The sequence below is a fragment of the Schistocerca serialis genome, chromosome 8 (genome assembly GCF_023864345.2).
Source record: "Schistocerca serialis cubense isolate TAMUIC-IGC-003099 chromosome 8, iqSchSeri2.2, whole genome shotgun sequence".
Classification (NCBI taxonomy): domain Eukaryota; kingdom Metazoa; phylum Arthropoda; class Insecta; order Orthoptera; family Acrididae; genus Schistocerca; species Schistocerca serialis.
In genome coordinates, this window is record NC_064645.1 from 203,209,958 (window position 1) to 203,222,060 (window position 12,103).

A 12,103-nucleotide genomic window follows, 5' to 3' on the forward strand; every position below is an offset into this window, starting at 1 on the left:
AACTAGTTAGTTATTTCAAGGCAATCTAATTACAGGAGACAATAGCTATTGAGATCAGTAATGAGATAGGTATGTAGCAGAATGAATGAGGATGTAAGAATGAATGATCAGTATGAATGAGTTAATATTTAAGTTCATATAAGAAGGTAAGTTACCGTGAAGTAGTTGATGGAGACAAGAGATTATTTGAGGAAAATATTATTGGAGTTTTATGAGAATGGAAGTGCCAAATGGCCCCACATACGTGATATATTAACGTTTGATGAGGAATATGTTTAATGTATAAGGATATATATATTATGACGAATATGTGAGTATGGAATGAGTGAGAATGTTTTGGTAATATTGTGCTACATAGAGAAGTGAGTAAGCAGTCTACATCTTTAAGATTACATAAGAATTTCAGTTTGAAAGAAAACATTTGTGATGAGTTAGAACACATGAGTACAAGACGTTAAATGTGAATCTATTTACAGTGCCCTTGAAAATGAACGAATGCAAGAAAATCAGAGTGAACATAATGATGATTAAAGCTGTGGAAAGAAGTGTAATAAGATTGTAACTTGGAAACACATTAGCTTTAATTTATTTCAGAAGTGTAACTTAGTAACCTTTCGTTAAGTTTTGTTAAGCCATTGTGTGGAAGAAAACATTTATAGTTCGTGTTCCGACAGGAGAATGATATTTTAAGGAACTTAAGTTGAAATATAGTTTTTACACATCCCTCATGTCAATACATTTGTGTATACGAAAGTGAAATTTAGTGCCATGTTAGCCTTTATTATACTTACACACAACAGAAAACCCTGAGGAAGCAAAAGATAGGAGAGTTATTAAGGCCGTTTTGCGACTTGTACAACACCTACACTTAAGCGAACAGATGACAAAATTACATCTACATTGAAGACAACATTTGACTTTACAGGTAATGCAAGGTAAGTCCAAAGGAGCAGTGACCACCCGTGCAACCAACGTCGAGCAACGGACACTGCGGAAGAGATATTATACTGTCAATTATAATATTATGTTCTGTATTTATGTTTTATAGAAAGAAATGATATATACACACAACATACACGATGTTTAACCTTCATTAAAGTAGAAGAAAGTTCATGGTTGAACTCTTGAGAGGGAATTTTAAATGTTATTATATAATACACATTATGAGAGAGAGAATCTCTGTGAGATATATTTTCCGTTTGTATAGACGGTATCCACAAGAAGTGGAGATATTGAGGAAGTACTGAGCAGATATGCGATTTACTCATGCAAGGATTTGTTAAGGTATAATACACTTAGTAATCTGAACAATCACAACACAAACAGAGAATCTGTCATGATGTGACTTGACGTAAGGACACTTACATTTACCCATGATTTGGTAAATGGTAAGCACCTCCTTTCACACACCTCGTGAAGGTGATGCAAATGTTATAATGTATTATGTTCTCTTTTTATGTAGTAGCTGTAGGATTTGGTAGTTTACAGGTAGTGAATAGTTTCTTCCAGTCTATCTTTCTTTCTTTCTCCATTATCCTACCACCTCCTGCCGTTGGGTATTGTTTGTTTATGGAATGTAAGAATATATTGTGTGCCAGTAAACTTTCAGGTATGAATAAAAAGACATGAATATTGATGGCATTACAAGCCTGGTCAGCCACTAGCCAGCCAAGATATGGAATCAAAAGAAAGAAAGAAATAATAAAGGAAAACTCGTGCTTTAAACATTAAGTCTTATATCCCTTGGCACGCCAAAACCTTAATAAAGAAAATCAAAATGACCATAAACCCCAATAAAAGAAAGTAGCCAATGGGACTTGGTGTAATTTTTAGTGTAAATATTTCGCATGCATATTCTTGTAAATTTATATGTATTTGTATATGTGTTAAAACTTTGCATACTGTCAACATATTTTGCAATGTGACCACGAAGAATAAGCTTTCATAATTAACGATGTAAACATGCTGGGACACAGTGAACTTTGTTAAAATGTAAATATTGCAAAAAAGTGTTGCAAACTGTGAACGTTACAAACGACAAATTTTGTGTTATTTGTGAAACTTATGGTGCATAAACCAAATAACTATTTGTAAATCGATATAAACTGCAATTTACTTCGACGATAACGAGGATTTTCACACTGCAAATGAACGTTTGTTGGCAAGTGTAAACAACGTGGTGAAACACCTACCTTTGCGAATATCGACGCCATTGTTCCTGACCGGCCTTCAGGTGCTTTGGAGACAATAAACTTAGCACCTGTCGTAGGCGATGTGGAGGCTAAAAACTACATCGACCATATATGCCCCGGGGACAATAGTCATGAAAACGCACAAGGACCTGGAGTGTTGTGTCGTAACAGAAGACATGGACATTGCTTCAGATCACGCACACGCTCAATCTTATGGTGTCTCCGGACTTAACACGCCATTTATGCTGGAATAACAACTTATAATGAACACTACATGAAAGTGAATACTGTGCAAGACTGCCATAACACAGCGATTTTGAAACTGCCGCACGCGAATTTCAGTGATGCTATTGCGCATGCGCAAAGACTACATGCTGCCACAGTGGAATCTGTATTTTTTTTCTGTATCATTTGTAATGGGTCTTCATATGCTTGGAGAACTACAAGTTACGTAAATCTTCTGTTTACTGCAATCAACTTATTTGCTAATTATTTCGGCTCAAGTCCAGCTTCTCTACGACGACAGTTGACACAACGTACTGTAGCTCACCTCTCCTTACCATTGTGTACAAGTCGTACACAACAGTCTTTGAGGTGAAACAACTGTACGTCTTAAGGGACAGAAGGGCGTCAGCATAGAGTGAACGGGCACGCAGACCGACAGAGAAAAAACGCAGAGTTAAAGAAGGCGGAGCGCGGAGTCGGGTTTCTGGAGGCTCCGCAAACACCGGGCACGGCAGAGCGGAAAGCAGCAGCCGCGACGTGACCGCGCTCATTAGCCGGCGCGCCGTATTCATCACCCGCGGCTGCGCCTCGCCGCCTCCTCACGGACCGTGCCGGCCGCGGCTGCCCAGCTGCGCTCTTACCCGCACTCAGCACTGCCGGCGCCGATACCACACTGCCGCGAACCCAACTCCAATACCTGTCTCCCAGCACCACTCTCGGATCCACTTTTCTTTTTTTTTTTTTTTTTTTTTTTTTTTTTGGAGTGATTTCATTGTAGGTATGTCCGCCCCGATTGTTGAATGGTCAGCGTGACGGACTGCCGTCCTAAGGGGACCGGATTCGATTCCAGGCTGGGTCGGGGTTTTTCTCCGCTCCCGCTCAGGGACTGGGTATTGTGTTGTCCTCATCATCATTTCATCCCCATCCGGCGCGCAGGTCGCCCAATGTTGCGTCGAATGTAGTAAGACCTGCACCAAGGCGGCCGCACCTGCCCCGCAAGGGGCCTCCCGGCCAATGACGCCAAACGCTCATTTCCATTTCCATTGTAGGTATGGGAAAAACCGATACCAGTTTTTTAGTTCTAAATAACCGGTATTTTGGGTATTCGGTCGTAGTTATAAGAGTTTTTTGTTTACTTTTTAGTAATAACTAGGTTAAACAACAGTACAGTTAACCATAGCAACAGTCCTAAAATTTTTGTTTTTTAAATAAACGTTTTTTTAAAAAAAAAAAATTAATTTTTATTCGTAGAATCTGCATTGCTTTGAAATACTGCGTTATTGTAGAAAGCGAGAAAAACTATCGGTGTTCCTTTAATAACAACGCCGACAGAAACGAGCAACAGACACGGGGCATAAGAATTGGTACATCCCGGTGGGGTTGGAGACTTTGTTCGACCATGGAGTGGGTGTCGTATTGTCCTCAACATCCTTTCATCACCATCACCGACGCGTAAGTCGCCTAATGTGCCATCTGATAAAATAAGACTTGCACCCCGTGACAGAACTTCCCTAGCTAGAACCTCCCGGCCAACAATGCCATGCGATCTTCTCAATTTCAGCCCTTTTGGTGATGTGTTCCCGGGACTTGTGAGTCAGCGTGCATTGTGTTACTGTGCCAAGATTTCTTTTGGATTCTTGTCAGACCGAATCCGTCGTAAACGGTTCTTGAGTTTCTTCGGGGTCTTCACATATGCCTCTGAATTAATTGTTGACACTTTAGACAACACATCACGAGGATGACACCATCACAATCGCTGTGTCGTCATGACTTTGCAAATGGAGGCAACTGCCTCGAATTTCTTCTTTTTTGGCAATTGCGCATGGGGCATTTTTGTTTCCAGCACAGTCTGATGCATCCACAACGATTCGTGATAGAATGGCCTCTCTATTGGCTCAAACTCTTCCAACAGATAAGACAAAATGCCTTTCCTTTGAATACTGTGGTTTGTTGTGATCATTCGTGGAACCCATGTTGAGCTCACCTCTCAATATCCAAGGGTCTCAGCAAATGCAGACACACCTTCAATGCTCATCAGTAGCTGCACAACCAGCTGTCGTTGTGATGCAGTTATCTGAACAAATAATTGCATCCACACGATCCATCATGTACAGAGCAGCGGTTGAGGTAGGACGCCCCGAACCTGGCCCATCAAGAAACTCAGTTTCTGCACTCCCGCATGCTCTAACTTTCTTTGCCCAGCGACCACTAGTACACTTATCAATTGCATAATTACCATATTCTGCACACAAACATTTATGGATATTCACCATGGTTTCTTTTTGCGCAACTAAGAATTCAATTACAACTCTTTCGTTGTAACGAGTGTCTTGCAGCGACGCTACTATCACGGTTTACTACGGCTCTGCCATATGTAGGAGTTACTCGAAACATTGCACACGTGCAGAAGAAACATTAAATTTGAAACACCTAAAAGAACTTTACCTATATTTATTAACAGCTGTGAGAAACAATGGGGCATTACTTACTGATCGATCCTTGTAAAACAGCCTGTCGGGCTTTAAAATTGCAACACCAGGAAGAGATATATACATACACTGAAGCGCCAGAGAAACGGGTATAGGCATGCGTATTCAAATACAGAGATTCACTATGTGATCAAAAGTATCCGAACACCCCCAAAAACATACGTTTTTCATATTAGGTGCATTGTACTGCCACCTACTGCCGTGTACTCCATGTCAGCGACCTCAATAGTCTTTAGACATCCTGAGAGAGCAGAATAGGGCGCTCCGCGGAACTCACGGACTTGGAACATGGTCAGGTGATTGGGAGCCACTTATGTCATCCGCCTGAAGCGAGATTTCCACACTCCTAAGCATCACTACATCCACTGTTTCCGATGTGATAGTGAAGTGGAAACGTGAAGGGACACGTACAGCGCAAAAGCGTGAAACGTCCCCTTAGAAAAATTATACAAGACTGTGCTTAAACTGACACACAATATTTTTAGCGCAACGCAATCCGACTTTCAAAAATCCCTACAAAAGAATGGCCCTGACTAACATTAACCTATACCTTTCATGAATCACTTATCTCACAAAAATCTTCGTTACTCAAACTACTGCAATACAGCGAGCGCCACTACTGCCAGCTAAATAAAAGATTAAAACTACGGAAGGCACTAACTACTGATAGGCATATTTAGCAAATGAAAAATTTTAATAGAGAACAAACAATGTATTTACCTTAATAGTCATAACATATATAGCAGTTCATGATATCCATTCTTACAAATCTACTGTTTCTGATGGACACACCTCCAGATTATCCATTTTCAAAAATCCGCCATCTCACTTCCCCACATCCACCACAGCTGGCGGCTCACCTCCAACTGCGCAACGCTACGCGCTGTTAACATCCAGCTGCCCAACACTACAACGGCAGACAACAATGCAAACTAGCCACAGACCGCACACAGCGCAGCCAGTGATTTTCATCCAGAGCGCTCCGTGGCGTTACCAATATAAAAACCTAAAAAGCCTACTTACAAACGTACAGGCCGACCTCGTCTGTTGGCTGACAGAGACCGCCGACAGTTGAAGAGGGTCTTAATATGTAATAGGCAGACATCTGTCCAGACCATCACACAAAATTTCCAAACTGCATCAGGATCCACTGCAAGTCCAATGGCAGATAGGCGGGGGATGAGGAAATTCAGATTTCATGGTAGAGCGACTGCTCATAAGCCACACATCACGACGGTAAATGCCAAACGACGCCATGCTTGGTGTAAGGAGCGTAAACATTGGACGATTGAACAGTGGAAAAAAAGTGTGTGGAGTGACGAATCGCGGTAAACAATGTGGCGATCCGATGGCAGGGCGTGGGTATGTCGAATGGCCGGTGAACGACATCTAGCAGCGTGTGTAGTGCCAACAGTAAAATTCTGAGGCGGTGGTGTTACGGTGTGGTAGTGTTTTTCATGGAGAAGGCTTGCACCCCCTGTTGTTTTGCGTGGCACCATCACAGTACAGGCCTACATTGATATTTGAAGCACCATCTTGCTTCCCACTATTGAAGAACAATTCGGGGATGGCGACTGCATCTTTCAACACGATCGAGCACCTGTTCATAATTCACGGCCTGTGGCAGAGTGGTTACACGACAATAAAATCCCTGCAATGGACTGGCCTCCACAGAGTCCTGACCTGAATTCCATAGAAAACCTTTGGGGTGTTTTGGAACGCCGACTTCGTGCTTGGCCTCATCGACCGACATCGATACCTCTCCTCAGTGCAGCACTCCGTGAAAAATGGGCTGCCATTCCCCAAGAAACCTTCCAGCACGCGACTAAACTTATGCCTGCGAGAGTGGAAGCTGCCATCAAGGCTAAACGTGGGCCAACACCATACTGAATGCCAGCACTACCGGTGCTGGGCGCCACGAACTTGTAAGTCATTTTCAGCCAGGTGTCCGATACTTTTGTTCACACAGTGTATGTAAACAAGCAGAATACGGAGCTCCGGTCGACAAAGCCTACAACAGGTGTCTGCGCGCTGTTGTTAGATCGGTTACTGCTGCTACAAAGGCAGGTTATCAATATTTATATGAGTTGGAAAGTGGTGTTATAGGCAGCGCATGAGCGATGGCACACAGCATCTCCGAGGTACGGGATTTTCCCGTACGACCATTTCACAAGTGTACTGTGAATATCAGGAATCCGGAAAAACATTAAATCTCCGATATCACTGCCACCGGAATAAGATCCTGCAAGGAAGGGACTCGTTCAAGGTGACAGAAGTGCATCCCTTCCGCAAACTGCTGCAGATTTCAATTCTGGGCCATCATCAATTGTCAGCGTGGAAATCATCATCGAAACATCATCGATATGGGACTCCAAGGAAGCGCGTACATCCACAGCTCAAGACGTTGCCGGAGAATGCACAGCGCCGGCCAACTCCCGCCGCCTCCATTACAACCACGTGATAACCACTGCCCGGCCTCAGGCACGCCGTCTTCGCTTCTCCCTCCAGCCAATCGCCGACTCGCGCACCGCCGCCTTCCGTTCTCAAAGCGGTCGGCACTCGCTAATATCCCGAGCCGGCCCAAGCCCCAAGACAAGCCTATGTACTGAGAAATCGATCGTACTGATGTCAGAGATATTACTGGCACCGGTCCCGCCACGGCTCAGCGCCAATGTTTTGAGCGGGGGTGCACCCAGGAAATCTTGTGGTTCAGTTTGCCATTAAAGTATGTATTGGTGATACACAACTGATACTTTGCACAGACTTCAAGCAACCGTAGACCATTTGCATTGATCTTGTCCACTCCATGTTAGCCTAGGCAGTCACTCCAAGTGGCAAAATCACTACTAATACGAGCGTTGAAATCACCAAGGATACATAGACGGTCCCCGGAGTGCACTCCTTGTACCACATCGCTGAGTTGTTCATTAAACTGATCCTTGGCATCTGCAGCTGAGGTAAGTGTTGGTGCATATACAGTTATCAGCGTCAGTGGTCCACTATTTGTTGTGAAACGCAGAGTCATAATCCGTTCTGATATCCCAATAGGATTTTCGGCAGAACACAGCAAGTCATTGCGGACAGCAAAACCGATTCCGTGCTGTCTGGGGCTAGCAACATCTTTGCCCTTCCAGAAAAAGTGTAGTCTTTTACCATAGTGAGCCTTCTTCTGGTAGCGTGGTTTCCTGCAGTGCTGTTATAGCGATATTGGGTCTGACTGGCTCTAAGTCGATAGTAGCCGTTTTGTGTAGCTCTTGTGAACTTCCACAGGTGTCCGGGAAGGCTTGCAGCATAGAGCGGATGTTCCATGTACCGATGCGTAATGAAATATCTTTACTTTTTATTTTATTTTTATTTTTTTATTTTTGTAGCAACGGGTGTCGATATTATGGTGACGACTTCTAGCAGTGCTTGTGTTCCATACACCCAATGGAACAACCAGCACCTAAGTGACTGGGGGCTGCCCAGCTTGAAGCGGGCGGCGACTGGCAATAGTAACCCCTGACGCCCGTTAGAGTGAGCTTATGACCGGTAACTGCCGCTATTCGTGTTGTTTTCACATGGATGGAGTGTCCTCTTCGTGGATGCTAATGCGCCTGGACGCAGATTTTAGGTGACGGCGAGCTTGCCCACTACTCGTGCCACCCTCTCGGCCTAGCTGACTGGTTCCACAGGAGCGAAAATAAGCGTCGTGCGGAGTCAGGTTGGCTGCAGGCAATACCCGCTCATTTCCTGTTGGACCGTACTTGCGCTTAACGAAAGTGTCGATATCGGGATTCAATTCGGAGATGTGTACTTCGTTAGCAATGGCATGCCATGCTTATACAGGGTGAGTCACCTAACGTTACCGCTGGATATATTTCGTAAACCACATCAAATACTGACGAACCGATTCCACAGACCGAACGTGAGGAGAGGGGCTAGTGTAATTGGTTAATACAAACCATACAAAAATGCACGGAAGTATGTTTTTTAACACAAACCAACGTTTTTTTATATGGAACCACGTTAGTTTTGTTAGCACATCTGAACATATAAACAAATACGTAATCAGTGCCGTTTGTTGCATTATAAAATGTTAATTACATCCGGAGATATTGTAACCTAAAGTTGACGCTTGAAACCTCCGACTGTTCATTTGCGTGTTGAAACAAACACGAGCCACGGTCGGCGAGCAGCATCTGCAAGGACATGTTTACAATGACGACCGTGTTTACGAGTGTGGCTGTAGTGCACTGTTGTGGTTTGGTCTAGCTGTCGCAGTGTCCGCATGTAGCGCTTGCTGCTATTGTTATTCTGCATTCGTCTCCGCACGCAGACCAACTGTAGTACACCGTGTTACCAGACGTCTGTGATAGTGTAGTGTTGTAGAAACTGTGACCATGGTGTATTCGAACTCTGAAAAGGCGGAGATGATACTCATCAATGGCGAGTGTCGACGAAATGCAGCTGAGCCCTGCAGGGTGTATGCAGAACGGTACCCGGACAGAGAGCATCCAACGTGCCGCACATTGCAAAACATCTACCGCCAACTGTATGCAACAGGTATGGTCGTAGCACGCAAACGGGTCCGTAACAGGCCCGTCACAGGAGAAGCGAGTGCAGTTGGTGTGTTAGCTGCTGTTGCCGTGAACCCACACATGAGTACACGGGACATTGCGAGAGCCGGTGGGCTGAGTCAAAGTAGTGTCATGCGCATACTGCACCGTCACCGCTTTCACCCGTTTCATGTGTCACTACATCAGCAATTACATGGTGATGACTTTAATCATCGAGTGCAATTTTGTCAATGGGCATTAACAGAGAATGCGTTGCAGTTCTACCTGTTTACCGATGAAGCAGGTTTCACAAACCACGGGGCAGTGAATCTACGGAACATGCATTACTGGTCCGTGGACAATCCTCGCTGGCTCAGACAGGTAGGGCGACAGCGACCGTGGACTGTAAATGTATGGTGCGGAATCATTGGTAACCACTACCTAAGGTCCATCACCGTTCCCTTTGGAACCCTACGTAATTCGGTGCTCTCCGATACACACGATCGAACAGCGGAGGAGTGGTACTCAAGCGTCAACTTTAGGTTACAATATCTCCTGATGTAATTAACATTTTACAATGCAACAAACGGCACTGATCACCTATTTGTTTATATGTTCAGATGTGCTAACAAAACTAACAGGGTTCCATTTAAAAAATGTAGGTTTGTGTTAAAATCGTACTTCCGTGCATTTTTTTATGGTTTGTATTAACCAGTTACACTAGCCCCTCTCCTCACTTTCGGTCTGTGGAATCGATTCGTCAGTATTTGATGTGGTTTACGAAATATATCCAGCGGTAATGTTAGGTGACTCACCCTTTATACCTGCATGATATTCATGCCACGTTGCCTACAGGCTGCAGCAACGTCCTCAAACGGAAACCTTTTGTTCGCCCCTGGTGTAAGTCCACTCTACGGGTTTACACATCTCAATTCTAGTCTCTCCGTGATGTTAGGTAAAAACTCCGATATTCTCCTGCCTGTCCCGAAGTGTCCCGTCCATTTTGCCATAACTGTAATATTAGATCTTCATGAACTTTTTCGTATTGACCTCAATTCCAAGTATTTTTCATACTTCCATTTGTTTGCCTTTTTATAGCCAATAAAGGGCTCCCCTTTTCTTGAGCTTCAAGTCCAGTGGGCATATCCCTAGATTTACTAAAAATACATCATTTGAGGAAATGCAGCAGGCACCTATTAATCTTAGTAGCATCATTTCGACTCTTCTGACTAACGACTTCACAAGCTGCATTTTTTTGAGTCCAAACATTCGCATCATATCCCACCATTTGCTAATCTAGACGGGTGTTATGCTCCTATTTTTCAAGAGAAATCGAAATCACTAATTTGCGACGGTTATGATTTTGTTCCTCACGTTTCTAACTTTTCTGCCTGCATCCCGCATATTATACGCAAAATTACGACGTTCGTCCAGGAGTACGCCTAGACATCTCGATACTAAGACCCTTCTGATCGTTCCATCGTTTAATTTTATTTTAAGATTCCTCGATAGCCTCTCTTTCAGCAGGTGGTTCTCTGTCTTCTGAGGTGCTGGTGATAATTAACAGTTCGACACAGTCCTTCGGGTTCATAGAGCTCTAAATCGCATTTTTTCTATAATATTTCTTCTGTGATACATGTATTAAAAAAAGTTTTGCATCACCCTGGTAGCTAGATCTCCTGAAGATAGACGTTGACTGTGCGTATTTTATCACAGACACAGCCCCTTTGACTGTTCAGAGATGTCACTAAACCCGCTCAAAGATGTACACAACCAAACACAAGCAGCGCCTATTAGACGGAGGAGGTTCGACAGCCAATCAGTTCCAGTCATTCCACCAGGAAGGAGGTACACGGCTCGTGTTGTCTGTAGTTCAACCATGCCCAGACGATCAATACCGCGGTTCGATCGCGTCCGCATGGTTGCTTTGTACGAGAAAGGGCTCTCAGCAAGGGAATTGTCCAGGCGTCTCGGAGTGAACAAAAGCGATGTTGTTCGGACATGGAGGAGGTACAGAGACATAGGAACTGTCAATGACATGCCTCACTGAGGCCGCCCAAGGGCTACTACTGCAGTGGATGACCGCTATCTACGGATTATGGCCCGGAGGAACCCTGACAGCAACGCCACCATGTTGAATAATGCTTTTCGTGCAGCCATAGGACGTCGTGGTACGACTCACCCTGTGCGCAATAGGCTGCATGATGCGCAACTCACTCCAAAAGTCCGTGGCAAGGTCCATCTTTGCAACCAAGATACCATGCAGCGTTGTACAGATGGACATAGCAATATGCCAAATGGACCGCTCAGGATTGGCCTCACTTTCTCTTCACATGCCTTCGCACATGCCTTCAACCAGACAATCGATGGTGACGTGTTTGAAGGCAACCTGGTCAGGCCGAATGCCTTAGACACACCGTCCAGCGAGTGCGACGAGGTGGAGGTTCCCTGCTGTTTTGAGGTAGCATTATCCGGGGCCGACGTACACTCCTGGTGCTCATGGAAGGCGCCGTAACGACCGAACGATACGTGAATGCCATGTGACCGATAGTGCAACCATATCGGCAGCATATTGGCGAAGCATTCGTCTTCATGGACGACAATTCGCGTCCACATCGTGCACATGTTGTGAATGACTTCCTTTAGGATAAAGACATCG